The sequence below is a fragment of the Varanus komodoensis genome, unplaced genomic scaffold, assembly GCF_004798865.1.
Source record: "Varanus komodoensis strain SLA01 unplaced genomic scaffold, ASM479886v1 scaffold111, whole genome shotgun sequence".
NCBI classification, from domain to species: Eukaryota; Metazoa; Chordata; class Lepidosauria; order Squamata; family Varanidae; genus Varanus; species Varanus komodoensis.
The window spans coordinates 988377-1008547 of NW_025335321.1; positions in this window are offsets into that span (position 1 = coordinate 988377).

Here is a 20171-nt window from a genome sequence, read left to right on the forward strand (position 1 = left end):
GTCACCTGTGGTAACATGGTAACATGTTAATCCAGATGCCATATAAGAAAGCCAGAGCACGTGGGGCAGTACATGTAGGAAAGGAGGCCTCATGAGAGGTCTAGAGAGACCTAGAGGGCTCTCCCACACTACGCTAAACCGGACAAGTGGAGTGGGGTGGTGTAAGTTGGTTCCTGCAAAGCCGGGGGTTGGACCTGATGGCCTTCATGGCCTCTTCCTGCCAAACTGTTCCATGATTTTATGTCACCAGTTCACAAGCTGTTTAGAATCACAGAGTTGGAAGGGGCCAGAGTACCATCAGGTCCAGTGCCCTGCTCAGTGCAGGATATCTAGACCAGCCTTCTCAGATGGCTATCCTGTTACCTGGTTCATGTAGAACACTAACTCATGGTTCATGTTGTTCAATTCAGAGTTAATTGTGGTGTGTGAACCTGACTCTGCTAACAAACCATGGTTAACTATTGATAATCCCCGTCTCTGCTGGCCACCTCCTGTGCACATACACAGTGGGACGATTTCTCTTCACCTCCCCAACACTCAACAGGCAGTCCCTTCCCCGACACAGGCATTCCTCTTCCCAGGGCAGTAAGGTGAGTTGTGTCCACCCTTAGACCCCTACCTCTGCCCCAGTCTGTAGGGGTTCCTTTCCTGCCCCCCAAGTCTCATTCCCCTCCCTCCATCTCTTCCCCCCCTCCCCGCTCAGTTTCCCCTTTATCCCTCCCACAGCACCCCGTCTCCACCCTTTCATCCAGGTGTTTCTTCTCTGAGGAAAGCACCTGCACACCTGGGCACTCAGAGTTTGGCCTCATGCATGCCTCCCCTGCCCAGCTCCACAGCACCAAAGGTCTTGATGCCCCAGCAGCCTGATTGATTCCCTCTTCACTCCCCAAGGTATGGCCTCCTTGGCTGGCTACCAAGGTAGGAGATGGTGAGCCCTTCACAGTAACACACCTAAAACAAAAACCTAATAGTTAAATAACTGCTAATGCTGTATAAGAGCTAAGAATGTTATGCTACTACAACATACCTCATAATTTAGAAACGCAGAAACAAAGCAAATCAGAAGGGGTATCCTAAGCCATCTAGTCTGACCCCCAGCTCCAGCCAGCTCTGCTCATGTAATCCTAAACATGTGGTTGTTCAATCTTTCCTCGAACTCTTTCACTGGTGGGTCCTCCGCCACCACCCTTGGAAGTCCATTCCATATCCTAGGGATCCTGACCATTAGGAAGGTTATTCAACCTATAACCTGGTTCCTTGAGCTTTGCCCCATTGGGCCACATTCTTTCCTCCACGTTAAGGGAGAACAGTCACAACCTTCTACCATGTGACACCCCTTCACATTCCTCTAAGTTGCTATAAGATCCCCTTGGAGTCTCCTCTTCCCCAGGCTGAAAAGACCCAATTTCCTCCATCTCATCTCATATTTCATCCCCCTGCTTTGACTACCACCCTTGTGACTCTGTGCTGAACTGGTTCTAGCCTAGCTATGCTTCTCCTGTAATGTGGAACCCAGAACTGGACGCAGCACTCCAGCTGTGGGTGCACCAGTCGTGTAGAGCAGTATCAACGCCTCCCTGGATGGGAAGCCATGCCTCTAGTTACGCATCCAAGGGTGTCATTTGTCTTCTTAACTACCACGTCACACTGCTGGCTCATGTTCAGCTTGCTATGGACAAGTACCCCAAGACCCCTTTCACAAGTGTTGCTGCTCTCCAGCCACTTGTCCTCCATTCTGTGCCTGTAGCACATTGAATTTATTAGCCGCGTTGAATGCCATCCTGTTGTCCTCAGCTCACTTCTACAGTCTGTCCAAGTTCTTTTGGATCTGGAACATAGAAACAGAGTGAGTCAGAAGGGGCCTCCCGGGCCATCTAGTCTGAGCACCTGCTCCCAAGTTGTGGCCACTGCACCCACTTTGGCATCATCTGCAAATATTGTCAGCAGACTGGTTGCCCCCTCCTCCAGGTCAGTGAGCAGAATCGGTGCCAGAACTGAGCCCTGGGGGACTCTGCTTGTTTCTGACTGCCATCATGATGATTCCCCATGATAGTCACCCTCTGATTGTGGTCCATCGACCACGTACTCATCCGTTGGCCAGTGCATCAGTCTGTCCCAAAGCTCATCGCTTTCTCAGCCAGGATATCATGTGGTACCTTGTCAAAAGCCCTGCTGAAATCCATGTAAAAAATATCCACCATGCCCCCTCTGTCTAGCCACCTCGAAACCTTGTCATAGAATTTCACAAAGTTCAAATGGTAGGATTTATTTTTATGGAAACCTTATTATGTGGCTGTCAATCCCCTCCCTATCAAGGGTTTCTAGAGCTTTCCTGACCATGACCTTTTCCATCATCTTCCCCAGAAAGGACGTTCGGCTAGCTGGCCTGTAATTTTCTTTGTCTCCTCTGCTACCCTTTTTATGGACTGGGACCACCGACCCTACCCTCCATTCCTCTGGTAGTTCTCTAGATTTCCATGAGGCCTCAAAAATGAAGGCAAACTGATGAGAGAGTACCCCTGCCAATTCCTGAAGTACCCTGAGGTGTACCCTGTCAGGAGTCTAGGCACTTAGGAGATCTGGGGCTCCAAGAAGATCCTCAACTTCTGGAGGAGTAACTCCAGTCTGTGCCCCTATAACCTCAACCTCACCTGCTCCCGCCCAGTAGATCTCTCCCAGCTGCTCTGGGGAGAACACAGAAGCAGAATAATATTTTGCGTCTGTCCCTCTTCCCTTACATCAGTTAGCAGATCCCCTCCTTCCCTTTTCAGTGGCTCCAACTGCCCGTTTCCCCTTCCTCTTACTATTTGCAGAAGAACAGAAGCCCTTTTTTCACTCTTGACATTCTTCCCACATATCAGCTTATAATCACCTTTAGCCTTTGCAAAGAATCCTTTGCATCAAGCCACATCTTTCTGGTTTACACTTTGTCCACTTGCCACAGTCTCCATTTCCTGTGGAAGTCCTTTTTTCTTCTAATCCTTCTTACCACCTCTCTTCTCATCCAGGGGGCACTCTTCTACACCTCCCTGCTTTGCTAATCAGGAATGTTGGTCAGGCTTGTGCCTCCAAGACCTCCCTTTTTAATGCCATCCACCCCTTCCGAACACCCTTGCCTTCCAGGACCCCCTCCGAGGAAACTTCTCCCAGCCTGACCTTCGACAGACCAAAGTTGGCTCTTGTGAAGTTCCATCTCCTAGTACTGGACCTATCACTCATCCCTATTCTGATTTTGTAGCATAGGATGGAGTGGTCACTCCCAGCCTACGCTCCCCTAATCTGCACATCCTCCACCAGATCCTCCCTCTTGGTCAAAACCAAGTCTAGAATGTTTCCCCTCCTTGTTGCCTCTTGGATCGTCTGGGTGAAAAACCCTCCCTCTGTAGTTTCTCGGAAGCAACAGAACCTAGCCACCACCGAGTGCACGTCCCATCAGGGAGGCTGAAATCTCCCATTATAACTGTGTCCCTCCCCTGGGATATCCTTCCAGTCTGGCCTATTGGAACATCATCCAGGGTCTCAAGTTGACCCAGTAGGCGATAACATAGCCCCACTGTCAGGTCCTTTCCCTCGTCTAGACCCATCAGTCTTACCAGATCACCTCTACCTGATTCCCTTCTGCCATGCTCCCTATCCCATTGTACCCTATCCCTTCCTTGACATATAGCACCACAGCACCTCCCCTCTTTCCCTTTCCATCATTCCTAAACAGCATATCGCTCTGTGTTGACATTCCAGTCCTGCTTGTCATCCCACCATGTTTCTGTGATACCCACCAGGTCATACCCACCAGAGAGCCTTGAGCTCTTCCTGCATGTTTCCTGTGCTCCTAGCATTGGTATACACACATCTTGGCATTTCCCTGCAAACCCCCTTTCCCAGCTCCCTCAGCCTCCTCCTTCCTTTCATCATCCCTGGCACAGCAGAAACCCTTTGTGCAGTAATGATGTCATCCCCTGCAGTCCCTGCATCGCCCTGTCCCTGAGACCCTGATCCTGTTTCTTCACCTGACTGACCTCAACTGGCTTCTGAGCATCCTGGTCCTGCCTTCCCTCATATCAATTTACAGCCCTCTGGACAAAGCTCGCTAGACCATGCCCAAAGGTCCTTTTCTGCATCCTGGCGAGGTGCACCCCATCCCTCACCAGCACCTCAAGTCCCTCGATTGCAGTAGTGGAGGAACTCTCAGCGTTCCTTCCAACACCATGCCCTCAGCCAGTCTTTTATCTCTGCCTTGCTCCTCTCCCTGTTCAACCTGTGTCCGCACACCAGCAGCAGCAAGGAAACAGCCACCCAAACCTTCATACCCTTAAGTGTCTTGTCCAAAGCCTTGAAGTTCTGAGTGATCCCACCCAGACCCTGCCTGCCTTTGTCATTTATCCTCACATGGATCACCAGAAGTGGCTGATGACACCCCACCCAAAGAAGCTGCACCAGCCTGTCTGTCATGTTCTGAATGCATGTGCCCAGAAGACGGCGCTTTCCTCTCCTCAACATCCAGCTGCTGCACCGCTACCTCACTACTCCTTTGTAAGGAGTCCCCTGACTTGCTCTTCACTCGGTGGAGAAAGTGGGCCATGTCTCAGCAGTCACCTCTCCAGCAGGAGCCCCCAGGCCATGTCTGACCCCTGGCTGGGCTTCCCAGTTGGTTCCCCTGAGAACTCACGGCCTCCGCCTGCTCAAGCAGAGCAAACCAATTTCTCAGCCTCAGTGCCAGGTGATGGAGGAGGTAGTGCTGATGCTGCCACCTCTGCCTTCTGCAGCTGACATCCCTCCATGCCCGCCCCCCCCCCCCCCCGCTGGTTCCCCAGCGCCTTTTCCATCTTACTGTCTGGAAGGGGGTGTGGCCTGGAGGACCTCCTGGGCAATGCCCAGGAGCTGAGTCCACTCCCTTGTCTCCTGCAGGGGGGTCATGCCATCCTCTAGAGCCTTCATCTTCTCAAGGAGGGACACCCACTTGTACTTAGCACAGGTGTATCCTGGTTCCTCCTGGGGGCAGTAGACAAACATGGCAGGTTTTACAGATAACTGCAACATTTGCCACTCCGGCCTTGGCCTTCTCCTGGTCTGGCATAGCCCCTCCTTGGTGATCCTTATATCTACTTCCCTGCACCCCCAGCTTGTCCTGCCTACACTGCCATCACTTGAGGCTGGATACCCTGTTACCTCAGGGAAGACAAGGTCTTCGGGGAAGAGGGTCCCCAGGCAACCTGGGTGCCACTCAGGGATGCAAACAAGGGACAGTGCCCGTTGTTGCCCTTCGCACATAACCCGTTGGCACTGCCAGTAGTTCTTTTGGGCCTACTGTCGGCTTCACGTGCAGCCTGCACCTAGCCCTGCCCCTTCCACTTTGCCAGGAGTCACATGAATTAAAGTAAATTTAATAATGTGCTTTTTATGGTATTTGTATTGTTTGGTTTTATGCATTTTTATGGACCATCCAGAGAGCTTTGGCTATGGGGCAGTATGAAGAAGGTGGTGGTGGTGGTGGTGTTGAACCTGCCAGACCAGGGAGCTGACCAGAGGCAGGTGTATACCTGAGGGCTAGCTGAAGTAAGGTTGTAGTAAGAAGACCCCAGCCCTTTGCTTTCCTACAAGGGGCACCTATGAAGCATGCAGCCCCTTTCCCTGAAGCTCAGGCCACGCCTGAAAGAAGTCAGCCCACTCATAGGATCATAGAATCCCCCCACCCCCCCGCTGGTGCAGGACACCAGTTTACTCTATCCCACTCAGAGGACTGTCCAGTTTCTTTTCTCTAGTATGGGAGAGCTCACCACCTCTTTAGGCAGCTGGTTCGATAGTTGTATTGCTCTGAGAGTGAGGAAACTTTTCCTGATATCTAGCCTGAACCTGGATTGTTGCAGCTTGAATTGAGTATTTTGTGTCCTGCACTCTGGTATCAGTGAGAAGAAATCTTGATGTTCTTTGTGACAGCCCTTGAGGTACTTATAGAGAGATATCATCCCCCCGCCCCAGTCTTCTCTTCTCAAGGCTGAACATGCCAGGTTCTCTCAGTCTCTCATAGGGCAGTATTTCCAAACCCTGGATTATTTCCTCTGGATCCTTCCTAATTTTTCTACATCTTTGTTAAATCTTGGTGCCCAGAAGTGGACACAGTATTCCAGGTGAGAGCTGACCAGTGAGAAGTGTAGGGGAACTGCTACTTCTCATAATTTGGAAGTGATACTTCTGTTAATGCATCCCAAAATAGTATTTGCCATTTTGGTAGCTGCATGACATTGTTGGCTCATATTTAGCCTGTTGTCCACATTAACTCCAAGGTCATTTTCTTTTTCAGTTCTGTTGAGTCACATATTCCCCATCTTACATTGATACACTCACTAGGGTTCACACAAGACACGCTGCAGCCACAGTCCCTGCTCTGTCCTCTTGTGCTTGAGGCAAGTGAACGCACCAAGCAAAGAGGGAAATTCAAGAACTGTAGGTTCCACTACCAGCAAACAGAAAGGTGACCCTCCCACACCCTTTGGTTCCCCAGGTCCAAAGAAGATCCTTTTTGCAGAGGGTTGGAGGGTTGCTTGCTCTCTGCTGCTGCTCCCCACATACAGGGCATTGCTGTTTGAAGCCAGAAACCTCAGAACAAGAATATTTAGCATCCTTTCCCATTTTCAAAAGTTATGGAATGCAAAAATGCTTCTGCCTGTCTGGATCAGCTCCTCCCTTTGTGCTACGGCTGGGGATGGGGGCAGTGGCAGGGGGGTTTCCCCAAACCCTTGCTCTGATCCTGCCAAGCACTGGCTATGTGTGCAATGTTAGCTCACCCAGCAGGTGTCAGAAAAGCTGAATGGGTCAGACCCTTGAAAACCCCCTGAGACTTTCTGGGACTGGGAGCAGAGTGTGAGCAGTGACACAGCGAGGGCACAGTAGCCTGCAGAGGGCAGACAAGGCCTGAAATACTTGGCAGGGGATGTGGGAGAAAACACCTACAATAGATGGTTCCCTTCCTGCAATGGCATCACCCAGACCCTTTGAGTTCCCCCATTCTGCAGCCTGTTGAGGTGTTGCAGAAGACTCCTGACAGTCCCTTGGACTGTAAAGAAATCAAACCGGTCAATCCTAAAGGAAATCAACCCTGACCCTTCTTTAGAAGGACAGATACTGAAGATGAAACTCAAAAGATCACCTAATGAGAAGGAGGAACTCATTGGAGATGTCCCTGATGCTGGGAATGATTGAAGGCAAAAGGAGAAGGGAACGGCTGAGGTTGAGGTGGGCAGTGGGTGTGGGCTTGGGTGGACCCCGGGGGCTGGTGGGGGACAGGAAGACCTGGAGGAATGTTGTCCATGGGGTCGCGATGCGTCGGACCCATGGACTAGGGGTCCAACAACAACAAAACTACAACTCTGCAACCTGCCTGCGGCTGCCCAGCATACTGCCACCAAAACCCTGCTCCCCTGTCCTGGTGGTGTCCTGTGAGATGGCTCCCCACTGTGGTAGAGGGACAGAATTACAAGGCATCGATCATGTCCTCTCCTAGATCTAGGAGGAAAAAGTATTTTTCCTGAGATAGATTTCCTGAGATAGGATCCTTATGTATGTGCAAGGACAGTTGTATTGAAATTGTCTAGCTGGGGATCAGCAGAATTAATATGGCCACATTAGGATTTAGTTGTGTTGGGCCTGGGTTAATAACATGGGGAGCCTGAACCACCAGCTTGACCGCATGAAGCAATTATTCCCTCCAGAAATATTTGGGAAGTCCCTGAACAAGTTCCAGTTTTTTAACTTGCATAAAACTTACCTGAATTTGCATCCTTCATTAAACTTCTCTGAATACTTCACTTTTTTCAGAAATGTCAAAAGAATTGCACAAATGCACATATGTGCAAAAGTTATCAGGGATCTGTTAATGTGTTTCCAAAGGGAGGGTAAACAAAAGGTTTGCTGAATAGAAAAATTCATGGGTTTTTTTCTCAAAAGCTACAAAAGCTTTGTGAGGAAGCTGGATTCTCTTCTAAACTAGAGTTGCAGAAACCTCAGGCTCAGGACCCATCAAGCTCCATGAGCAGGAAGAGATGGCAGGCAGCCACAAAACGCAGCCGACATGCACCTGTCAACCTGTGCAATGGCCTCCTAAGGGCACCAAAGGAAAAACTTCAGTTTGATGAGGAAATTTTGTTCAGCCACTGGGAAGCCAAACACATCATGCCTGAGCCATTCAGACTTCTCCAGAGTAGCTGAATGTTCAACACCCAAAGAATACCAAACCGTGATATGGAGGAGGTCAGAGCACATGGACTAGACCTTATCACTTCCTTGTGGTTTTCAGATCACACCAGTTACTTGCAGGAACTGTGACTGCTGCCCTCCTGCTCCTGTCTCAAATCTAGGTGGCAAACGGGCCCCATGCGGCAAAAATTAGCCCCCAGGACAAGCCCAAAGCATGAGTCAGTTTTGTGTCATCTGCACAGCAAAAGGGTGCTCAGGTTGGCTGAGGTGACGCTGTACCTTCTGACAAGCACTGTCTGCATTCATTCATTCATTCATTCATTCATTCATTCATTCATTCATTCATTCATTATGGTGTTGGAGCCTGGAGGAATGTTGTCCACGGGGTTGTGATAGGTCGGGCACGACTGTGCAACAACAAAAAGCAAATAGCGTTGGTACAATTAGCCAGAAGGTCTGCAGAGTAGTTTGGCCGCCTAGGATTGCTAGCTCCTCAGGCCACGCTTGCGCAGTGTCTACAGGGTGCCCCAGGGGCCAGCCAGGTTGCACACACAGCAGCTCGTGCTGGTCTCCGGGAGAGCCGGCATCCTCCAGTCTCTCTCCACCACCGCTGCTGCTGCAGGTCCAACATGGAGCTGGTCCTCACACTTCCACACGGGTTACTAGCTCCCCACCAAGGTGGGTAACCATTTGTCTACTCCCACTTTTACACACTTTTGAGCTGCTGGGTAGGCAGGCAGCAGCTGGGACGAGGCAACGGGTTCACTCCACCACGCAGATTCAAACTGCCAGCTTTCCAATGGACAAGTTCAGCGGCTCAGTGGTTTAACCTGCGGCACCACATTGCATCCGCCTCCATCATGCTTAACAGCCACTTCAGGCACGCACTTGAACTGGAGCTGTGCATTCCATGCAAGTAGGTCAAGCAACTGTTTGCAACCGTTTTCAGTTTGCAAAAGCAGCCACTGCAGAGAAGGGGCAATTTTGAGCAAAGCGGCCAAGGAAAGAAATGCTGCATCCTTTTCTGAGCTGCCATTTTCCTGTTCCAAATTCTTCTACAATTCATGGGCCCCAGTTCCATATGTGAGCTTATGAGGGAAAATATGTATGTGCAACTCCCCAAAGGAAAAGAAGTTGTAGGAGAGGTCTAGAGCAGAAACCCAGTGGAAATGAGTTGAGCAGCCACCTCTCCTAGCTTCTCCCTTTAACACTCAAAAAGCAACAATAATACTAAATCATTAAATACTAAATTCTAAATGAGGACTGAATAGTGCACAAGGCCATCAGGTCAACCCCCCTGCTTAGTGCAGGTCTTCAATCTAAATGTTTATGTTTTAATGTAGCATTAAATATTGGATTTTATATTGGATTTTAATGTGCTCTTGTGAACCACACAGAGACCTTTGGGTAGTATAAATAAATAAACAACCCCCCTCCCCCACAACAGATGGCTATCCGGTTGTATCTTGAATGCCACCACTATAGTACATAGACGGGTGGGATAAAAAAGCTTCACAAAAACAAACAAACGTAGAACCCACGCCCTCCCTAGGTAATAGGTTATGTTGCTGTATTGATCTAACAGGAAGTTCTTCCTGATGTCCACCCAGAACACAGCTTCCTGCAACTTGAGCCCGATTCTGTGGTTTGCACTCAGGGATGTTTGGGAAAAGGTCCTCCTCAGCCTTTCAAGTACTTGCAGAGTGTCCCAATGAGGCCTGACTGAATAGACGGGAACTAGTACTTCCTGTGATTTGGAAATGATACTTCTATTAATACGGCCCCAAATAGCATTTGCCTTTTTTGCAGCCACATTGCTGACTTGTATTCAGCTCGTGATCCAAGATCCTTCTCACTAGCAGGATTGTTGAACCAAGTAGCTGTTCATTCCTTTGGCCTTCCTGATGTTAACTCTGAAATTCCACGTTACCTCCCTGTACTGTCCATCTTTTTTTCTCAAGTAATATCTAAGCTTTTTGTGAAGCTTCCTCAGTTGTCTGCTATCATTTTTTCTTGTTAGAGTTGTTCATAAGAATTTCCTTAAAAAAAAATCCCACATATCTTAGTATCCTTCTCTCATTGGAATTGCTTACCATGATGACTTACCATTGTTCTGAATTTATTAAAATGTGGTTTCCTAAAATCCAGCAGGAGGGCTGTTGTGTCTGACACATCCTTCAGCACAGCATTGAGACTCTAGTCACTTGAAACTTAGCGTACATATTAAGCGGAGCCTGGAGATGGCTCAAGGTTACCTGATTGTTAAAATACATTAATTCATGCAAATTAATTCAGTGTGTCCATGCTATAGAAGCTCCAGTATCACTGTCAGTCATAGCAAAGTTCCCTACGTAGTAGTACATAACTTTGAAGTCCATACAGTTTGAAGCAGGGGCAAATTAGTAGGGCAAGGGACACAAATATAGGTTTGCCCCCCTCCCCTGCTCTGGGGCAGTTCCCCCTCTGGGAAACGGAGTGGACTGATCCTCCTTGGAGGGTCTGCCAGGGGGCCCTCTGGCTGGGGCCATGCTGGGTGTGCCCCTGGACATGGCTGCGCTCATGGGGAAGACATGTTGTGTCCCGCTCCATCAGCTGAGTGAACGTGCTTGAAGGCTTTGGTGGAAAAAAACTGGTGGCTCTTCCCACCAGTACAAAGTCATGCCCAACTGGTAGTCCATAATGAAACAGTGATGGGTGCTTAGGGAGAAGGGGTGGGGATTTATCTTCAGCAGGAAGATAACTCCTCACCCATCTTGCTGAGGAATGCTGCACATATGGCTTCTGTTTTCAGGAGGGCAGGGGTGGGGGGGGGAGAGAGAGAGAGAGAGAGAGAGAGAGAGAGAGAGAGAGAGAGATGGGAAGAACATCTGTAGACAGGTTGCTTCCATTTCTCTCCTGTTGCTTCAACAGTACATAGCAAAGGGCACAGGTCTCCAAATGTCCTTTGTGCTAATCTTGAAGCAAGATCTCACTCACACAGCTCAAAAAGCATTTGTGCTGCTGTTGCTGCTTTCTTATTAGCAAGGATCTGAGCAAAGACACTCTCCTCATCTGCGAGGGTGCCTTCTGCATTCAATGATGAGGACATTTATGCTATATGTGGCCATCTAGTAATCTCTGAGACCTTAAGGCAGTTGTTAACTGCAAAATATTTTAGCATCTACACAGCCCAGACTTTAGTCAAAGGGTCTTTCCCTTGGCGATTCAATCTTCCATCTAGATACTGTTTCCTCTACCTTTCTTCTTGATGCTTTGACCTGTCCTGAGATTTCAGATGTAATCATCTGATCAGCAGCTGCTATTGCTGCTGCATTTCCATCCTTCTCCTGTTCTTGCTCTCCCGTATAAGCAGGAGCTCATGTTGTATGGACCTTTCCAGGGTCTTGTTTCCCAGAGGTGGAACAAGCAGAATGACTGAGGACAGGTTTGTAATGTGAAAGTCAAGATCTTTATCCAGACAAGTGCCATCAAACACACAGAAAAAAATTGCTTTCTCAGTTCATGGCACTTCCAGTTGCTTTTCAAGTAAGTTGATCCACTGTATATATTTGTACCCACATTTTCCTTATTTGTAGCCTCTTGCTTTTTATGCTGATGAAAACAGGAAATGGCCAAAACAGAATGAGCTCACAGAAAGCAGAGGAAGAAACGAGAGTGGCCATCCTTGATTCTAACCAACAGGGAAGCCCTAGTAGCCAGAGTGGCAGTTATGGAACCTCTGGGGGAAAGTACTACTTGAATTCTTGATTCTAAAGGAAGCAAAAGCTATGTATAGTCCAAAACACACTCTGAATTTTAGGAAAGCCAATTTTAATAAACTCAGAACAATGATAAGTAACTCCCATGGCAAGGAATGCTAATGAGAAAGTCCACGATGATGTTGGTGGTGGTGGTGAGTTTCATTTCTATACTGCCTATGGGCTGAAGCTCTCTAGGCAGTTTACAATGAAGTATAAAAACAATAAAATATAATGGATACAATCATTAAAAAGAAATAACATTAATTTAAAATAGCATAAAAAACAAAAAGACAATAAAAAAGACCCGGCCAAGAATAAAAGAAAAGCACCTGGCTAATTGTGTCAGGCCCCAGGATGACCCGAAAGAGGGCTGCTTTAACCTGTGGCTGAAAAGATGGCAAATTTGGCACCAGGCAGGCCACAGCAGAGAGGTTGTTCCAAAGATGGGGGGCTACCAAAGAAAAGGCCCTCTCCCTTGCCACCATCCAAGCTTCTTGAGGGGTTGGCAGTGGGAGAAAGGCCTCCGAGGTTGAGCATAGTGTCTAGGTAGATATCTACAGGGTTGGGAGAAGCACTCATAGAAACATAGAAACAGAGCGAGTCAGACGGGACCTCCCGGGCCATCTAGTCTGACCCCCAGCTCCAGCCGGCTCCACTCACAACATGCCCACCATGTGCATGTCCAGCCTGTCTTTGATCACCCTCACCGATGGAGCCTCAACCACCTCCCATGGAAGCCCATTCCACACCCTCGGGGTCCTGACTGTCAGGAAGTGCTTCCTGGCATCCAAATGGAACCTTGGCTCCCTGAGCTTTGCTCCGTTGGAGCAAGTCCTGCCCTCCTCTGCAAGGGAGAACAGGTCTCTACCCACTCCAACAGGTATTGCAGTCCAAAGCAGTGTAGGGTTTTATGGGTTAACACCAGCACTTGAATTGGGACCAGAAGCATAAAGGAAGCCAATGCTGGTGGGCCAGAACTAGTTTTATATGTGTGGACCTATAATACCAATTATTAATGTAGCTGCCCCATTCTGCACCAGCTGCAGCTTCTGAACCATCTTCAAGGGCAGGCCCAAGTAGGCTGGTCGTGCACATGGTGGGCATGTCGTGAGCGTAGCCAGCTGGAGCCTGGGGTCAGACTAGATGGCCTGGGAGACCCCTTCTGACTCGCTCTGTTTCTGTGTTTCTATGTTGAGTGTGATAATCTGTAAGCTAATTTACAGATCACCAGAGCATAGATTACAGAAACCAGATTACTCCTGCCCAGGTAGGGGTGTAGATGGTCTACCAGTTGAAGCATTTCAAGCCACAGATGCCACCTGACTCTCAAGTGATAAAGAAGGGTCAAGGAACACCCCCAAGCTACAAACCTACTCCTCAGGGTGGGGTGCAACCCCATGCAGAACAGGTTGAATTCCCCACATCCAGTCAAAAGAATCACCCACTAACAGTGTCTTGTCCAGATCAAGTTTCAGTCTGTTAGCCCTCATCCAGCCCAACGTCGCAGCCAGGCACCAGTTCAGCACTTCCACAGCCTCATATGTAGATGATGAAAAGGAGAAATAGAGCAGTGTTTGGTGGCAATGCACTGCCAAACTGCAGATTATCCTACTCAGTGGTTTCATCTGGATGTTTGAATAGCATAATAGATCCTGAAGGAACTCCATGCAGAGAATCCATGGGACTGGAGACAGCCCTCCAAGTAAGAACAGAACCACTGCAATGCAAGTCAGTCAGCCCAGAAAGATGCCATGGTCGATGGGATCAAAAGCCACAGGGAACCAACAGGAAAGAGAAGAACCAACAGGGTCGCACTCCCCCCATCTCTTTCCTGGCACAGGTCATCATACAGGGCGACCAATACGGTTTCTGTGTCAAAACCCCCAACTGAACTGAACCCCAATTGAAATGGATCCTGATGATCAGTTTCATCCAAGAGTGCCTGGGGTTGGCTGGCAAGCGCCACTTCTCCAAGAAAGTAATATTTGCTACAGGCCTAAGTTTGACTTCCGGGAAGGGGAAGATTTCTTCAGGAGTGGTCTTACCACCTGTTCTTCCAGGAGGCAGGGTCCCACTCTCTCTCACCAGGAGGCATTAATCACCTCCCTGGTCTAGCTGGTTATTCCTTCCTTGATGACTTCTATCACTCAGGAGGGGCACAGATCCAGTACAGAGGTGGCTGCACAAACCTGTCCAAGCTCCTTGTCCAGATCGTCAAGCTGTACCAACTGAAATTCAACCAAGAAAACTGGACCAGACTGTGCTCTGGATATTTGTGCTAATTCAACTGCTGTAACAAGTCACAGTGACTGCAACAGATTTTTTTCCTGGAAGTGCCCAGTGAAATTACATGACAAAGACAATAATGCTAGAGAAATAATATCAGGCAGATGGTAGGGAAGACTGATTATGAGATGGATCAATTCCAGAAAGTCTTGACAAGAGCTGTGCGGGACTTCCAAGGGCAGGACATTTTGGAGGGTAGCTGTAAGTTAGAGATGGCATCAAGGGATTTAAGCGGCCAGGTTTCTGTGAAATAGTGCTGAGCTTTTGGGCAAACAATCGCTTAGCTAGTTTGCATTTTCATTTTATTGAAAGGGCAGCTTCTGGTTATATTTTTAAATTGCTTGGCAAAGTGGATGAAATGGACAGGCAAAACTGACCCATCTGGATGAAGTGTATCCATTTCAAAAGGAACAAGTCTACGTCCTACTAGAAGCACTGCTCCTCCATGAGGGTGCTGGGGCTGCTGAAGCTAGAGCGTGCAGTTTCCCCCACGTGTCTTCAGCCACCGTGCCACTCCCTGCACCTCTGCTGTGAATGGGATGCTTGTCTCAGGATCCCCAACACAGAGAACCTCGCCCATCTGTCTCCAAAATGCTTGTCCACCTGCCTGAGGAGGGCACTGCTGGAATGCAGGAGCTTAGTGGTCCTCAGTTACAACTTTGGAACCATTAGTAAGAGTGTGACACAGGCATCCCAGGGAGGCCGGATGGGATGACTTTCCATACCGAAATGCCAGGGCTTGAATGCCTTCAGGGTGGGTTTCTCTTGCACAGTCAGTCCCTTGAGAAGCAGGCATGGGGAATCCCAGGTGCTGGACAGTGCCCAGTTCTGCCTGCCTCCCTGACAGTGGCCAATTGAAGGACATCCATCCCGATAACTGGCCTTTCTGGACAGCACAGCAGAGGCTCAAAAGCCCGCCACCCTCACTCCAGCATGATGAGCAAGTGCATTGCTTCTTGTCTCCCACCCTGTAGGCAGGTGAGCTGGCAGCCAGCCAGCCACATAGCTCATGGCCACTGTAATTCCCACTGACGTGGGGCTTCTTCATCACCTCTCCCGGGAGGAGGTCTCCCCCTCCCTGCTTTTAACCCCACAGGTTCTGGCTGTTCTCAGCCTGCCAGGCTCCTGCTCCCCAGTGCCCTCTGAACCCTTCTGGGAGGGACAGATTCCCCCCGCCACAGCCCCACATCGCTAGCCCAGCTATCAGAGACAAAGGGCCTCGGCTGCAGCTCTGCCTTCTGTCATGGTGGCAACACTTTCTCCGTGGTTCCTGACAGCATGGGGGCAGCACAGCTCTGCTCGAGGTCCAGCAGGATGGCAGAACATCAGAAGGGTCTGTGAGCTCCAACCTGCACTGGGCCCAGGCCAAGTAAACGAGGGCAAATGGCCCCATGGTAATAGTCCAGGCATGTAGCCTACACCTAAGGTGCAAAGCAATCGGTGTGTTTCATGCACCACCTACTCACAGATTCCTTATGTTCCTAAGCAGCTCAGGCCCTTCATTACCTGGCAATTATCTCAGGATCTGAAAGGCTCCAAGCAGGAGCTTGCACAGCTCACTGAAGTCCTATGTAATCTTTGCATTCCAGTCACATATTGCGTCTTAGACTAGAGGAGAAAACCAAAGAACTTTGCAATAAGGCATCTGATAAAAACTGAAAGCATTTCCTCTGGCCTAGGAAAAGGGCTGAAATCAAACGTGGACAATAAAAAAGCTTCTTACCTTTCACAGTAGATACTAAGGTCACAAAGCTTTGCTTGTCCCAGAGTCAAACATCACTGGATGTCAGATACCATATCTGGTGTCCACATCCATCCAGCTCATTGGGGGGGGGGGGCAGGTTCAGGAGGTTGCTTTTGACCTTCTTATGTGCTAAACAAAATCCAAACCGCATATTTGTCTTCCTTTTTCACTGGTTGCACCCTGAACAGAACTGGAGACTTAAACAAGGTCAAGTCCCAGTCAGGAAGCAGTTAAGGGAGCAGAGAGGCCAGTGAAGAGAGCCCAGTGATGGTAGCAGATGTTTCCATTTGGGTGGTGCTTTGTTTCATTACGTCTTGTTTCTGCTTTTTTTTAAAGGTTTGTTTTATATTTGATAATCTGAAATAAATGAAATTAATCTGATAATCTAAAGAACATCAATACAAATGCAAAAATAGATCAATAACAAGAAAAACAGAGAGAGAGAAATTATAAAAAAGACAGGTAGTGCACCCCTCCAGCAGGACCTTGGTTACATAATAATTGATTATTCAATTCCTTCTTCTTTATAAATTCCTTCGTCTATAACCAGGCTTCAGGCTGGATGTCAGAAAGTACTTCCTGATGGTTAGGACCCTTCCCGAAGGGTGGTGGTGGAGGCCCCATCAGTGAGGGTGTTCAAGGAAAGATTGGACAACCACATGTTGGAGATTGTATGAGCAGAGCTGGCTGGAGCCCCAGGTCAGACTCAATGGCCTGGGAGGCCCTTTCTACCTGCGTTGCTTCTGTGTTTCTAAATGCTGAGGTATGTTGTAGTAGCACAACATTCTTAGCTCTTATACAGCATTAGCAGTTCTTTATTAAGGTAGTGTTTAGGCGTTTCTATTTCAGGACCAGTTCCTATTCCATCCAGAATTGTGTAGAATCATTCAGAGGTTTGATATCCTTCCCCTTTATTAATACTATTCAATAAACAACCCCCAAATATCACTGAATTCATTCTTATTCATCAGCCCTTTTTTCAGCTTAATGCCACTTATTAAAAATCATAATTAACAGCTATATTCCAGACTTGTTATACCACTCACTCATTTGGAAATCCCATTTCTCCTTCCAATTCGTTGTTGTTATTAAACTTGTAACTAAATTTCTTATTAATTAATATTCAGTTTCCATTTCTTTTCATAAAATATTGACAATAATGCAATTTCAGGATTTACTTCAATATTTGAATTTAATATCTTGCTAATTTCCTTAAAATCATTATCCAAAAATGTCCTAATATTTTTGCATTCCCATCATAGAGGGATATAGGTACCCACTTTTTGACCACAGCTCCAACGTAAATTGAAGTATTTATTATCCATACAAGATAGTTTTACTGGTGTCAGGTACCATTTCCATACTAATTTATAACAATTTCCCTTAATTCTAATGAACATGCTTTTCATTGTTCTCTTATCCCATATTTTTCCCATTCATCCTTACCTATACCCCTCCCTAAATCTATTTCCCATGACATCTTAAGAGGATCATATTGGTCCTTCATATCTAGTAGGATCTTATAAATCTCACTTATCCCTCTTCTTCACCTAATGTTTTCCCTATATAAAACAATATCTTCAAATCTAATGAGATTTCTACATTTACCATTTCTCTTCAGCCTTTCTTTAGTCCATTGTTCTAATTGCATAATGTTAAACAAAGTTAGTTTTTCTTTTCCTAGTACCCCCTTTCTTGTTATCCATTTTCTCCAGCCAATCTTTTAACCTAAAAATATTGTTTTTCCTTTAATACTTTTCTCAATTTATTTCTCAAATTTTCAGGAAATCCTTCAATTTCTTTAACTGGAATTATTGGTGAAATTGTCAGCATAACTTTATACTTACTCCATAAGGTAAAGGTAAAGGTTTCCCCTTGACATTAAGTCCAGTCATGCCTGACTCTAGGGAGCAGTGCTTATCTCAGTTTCCTAGCCAATAGAGCCAGCGTTTGTCCACAGACAGTCTCCGTGGTCGTGTGGCCGGCATGACTAAACACCGAAGTGCACGGAGCGCTGTTACCTGCCCACTGAAGTGGTACCTTTTAATCTACTTGCATTTGCAGGCTTTCGAACTGCAAGGTTGGCAGGAGCTGGGACGGAGCAACGGGAACTCACCTCGTTGTGCAGATTCAAACCAGCAACCTTTTGATCAACCAGCCCAGCAGCACAGCGGTTTAAACCACTGCGCCACCTGCAGTCCCTACTTATTCCATATTTGTACCATATTTTTAAGAAAGAGTTTTTCTATCCTTCTTACAAACTTGTCATTCTGTTTAAAAAAGAGCTTAAGAAGGGATCCCTCAGTTCGTTGCTCTGTGTCTACCCATATAATCTTTTCAGGCTATAATATTTGGTATATATCTTATTTCACTTGCTACATAATATAATTTCATGTTCTTGTCTTTGCTAAGCAACATTTGGCTGGTGGCACTTAGTGGTGAGTGCCCCTGCTTTTCTGCATGACCCTTCAACAGTGTTCTTTCCTGGGAGAATGATTTTTCCTGACTGACTCTGGGGAGCAGCCAACTTTGGCCCAGGACACTTCTGGCTGCTCTTATGAAGGTGCAATTGCAACTCAGTGTGAGGCAGAGATAGCACAAGCAGGTTCCATAAATGGCAGGCTGCAAATGTGGTTTTTACATATATTTTGGGTGGAGGAAGGATAAGGAAATGACGTGACAATGGAAACTGGCATGTGGGTAGGGATTACACAAGGCTCAAATTACTCTACAGAATGAGTGGAAGAAAATTTCTGGTTTTGCCCGGATAAAAGGGCTAATGACTAGGTCAGCCACTGCATTCCTAGCCTTCACATTCACTATTTTTCCAAGGACATGGTCTGCCTGATGAGCATTCATTTCTAAAGCAGGCTGTGACTACAGGAAAGGGGTTGTTACCTTCTGCAGGGTTTCCTCAGCCTTTGCAAGCTCAGAATCCCTGAGCAAGGAATTTGATGTTCTTTGAAGCCTTTGATGTTCTGCCAAGGTGTTCGGAGGGCACTCCTGCTTCTCCTTGGCAATAAAGAGGCATCACCCAATATCTCCATGGAGGAGGAGGAGAAAGCACACATTGCTTCAACTCCCTGGAGAGCATCTCCCTCCTCTTCTGGGGAACCATCAAATGCAGCCCAGGCCAATTAGCTCCTGATGCAAGCAAGAGGCTCTTTGCACAAGCCAATGAGAAGCCTTGACATTGACAGGGTACCAGAAACTTCAGCGGTCTTCAAGAGCAAGCACCTCCCTTCATCCCCACCACTGCAAGGAAGGCAGGTCTGGGGGAAGAAGTGCAGGCTTTGTGACGAAGGATGATCCTGGCAAGGAAGGTGGAGTCCAGCAGGCTGGGAAGTAAAGGAGTATTCTGGGATGTCTGAGGATATGCTTGGAGGGAAGTGAAGATGCATTTGGGAGGAAATCAAGTTGGACTGGCAGTGTGGAAAAAGAGCTGCTGGCCTAGTTAAGTACAGGAAGGCAACATTTTAGCCATAACGTCTTCTGAAGGCCGATGCATCGGTGAGACTGCCCAACCTGGTGGAGAGGCCAGTCTCCTCAAGAGGTAGCAAGAACTGTACAATGTGGCAGAGAAACACGGTTCTGGACCACCGAGGGCTGAACACTGCAGGATCCAGAGTGAGAAGTGAGCTCAGCGCAAATCCACTTCCCCTTTCCTCCAGCTCTTCTCCCTTTGGAGTCTTCCATTCCAAGGTCCGCTGGCGCTCCTCCTACCTCTCCTTCCCAGGCCTTTCTACCTGCTCCAGTCTTGCCCAATGAGTGCCATGTGGCCCCTGGGAATTGCTGAGCCAGGACAGCTGCACCCCTCCACTCTCAGCACTCACATGCACACTGGGACAGCTCAGTGGGCTGGCAGAAGAGGCAGGCGCTGGAGCCCACCCCATCCTCACAAGTAACCCCTCTCAGGCAGCTAGCCTGGCAAGTCACCCACTCACTGGCAAGGCAATACAGCCCCTCCTCTCTTCCGGGGAGTTTCACCACCTGCCCACACAGGCAAAGGGAAGGATGCAGCCCGGATAGCCCTCTCCATCTTGATAAACACACGGCCAGATTCTGTGGAACTGCTTATTGGCTTCTGCAGGGAGACAAGAGACACACCCCAAGATGAATCCAGTGCCAGCCCTAGTTTGCAATTAGCCATGACAAGAAGAGCATGTGCTTGGCAACTGTACTAAAGCAAGAAAGGATCCCGCACCAATAAA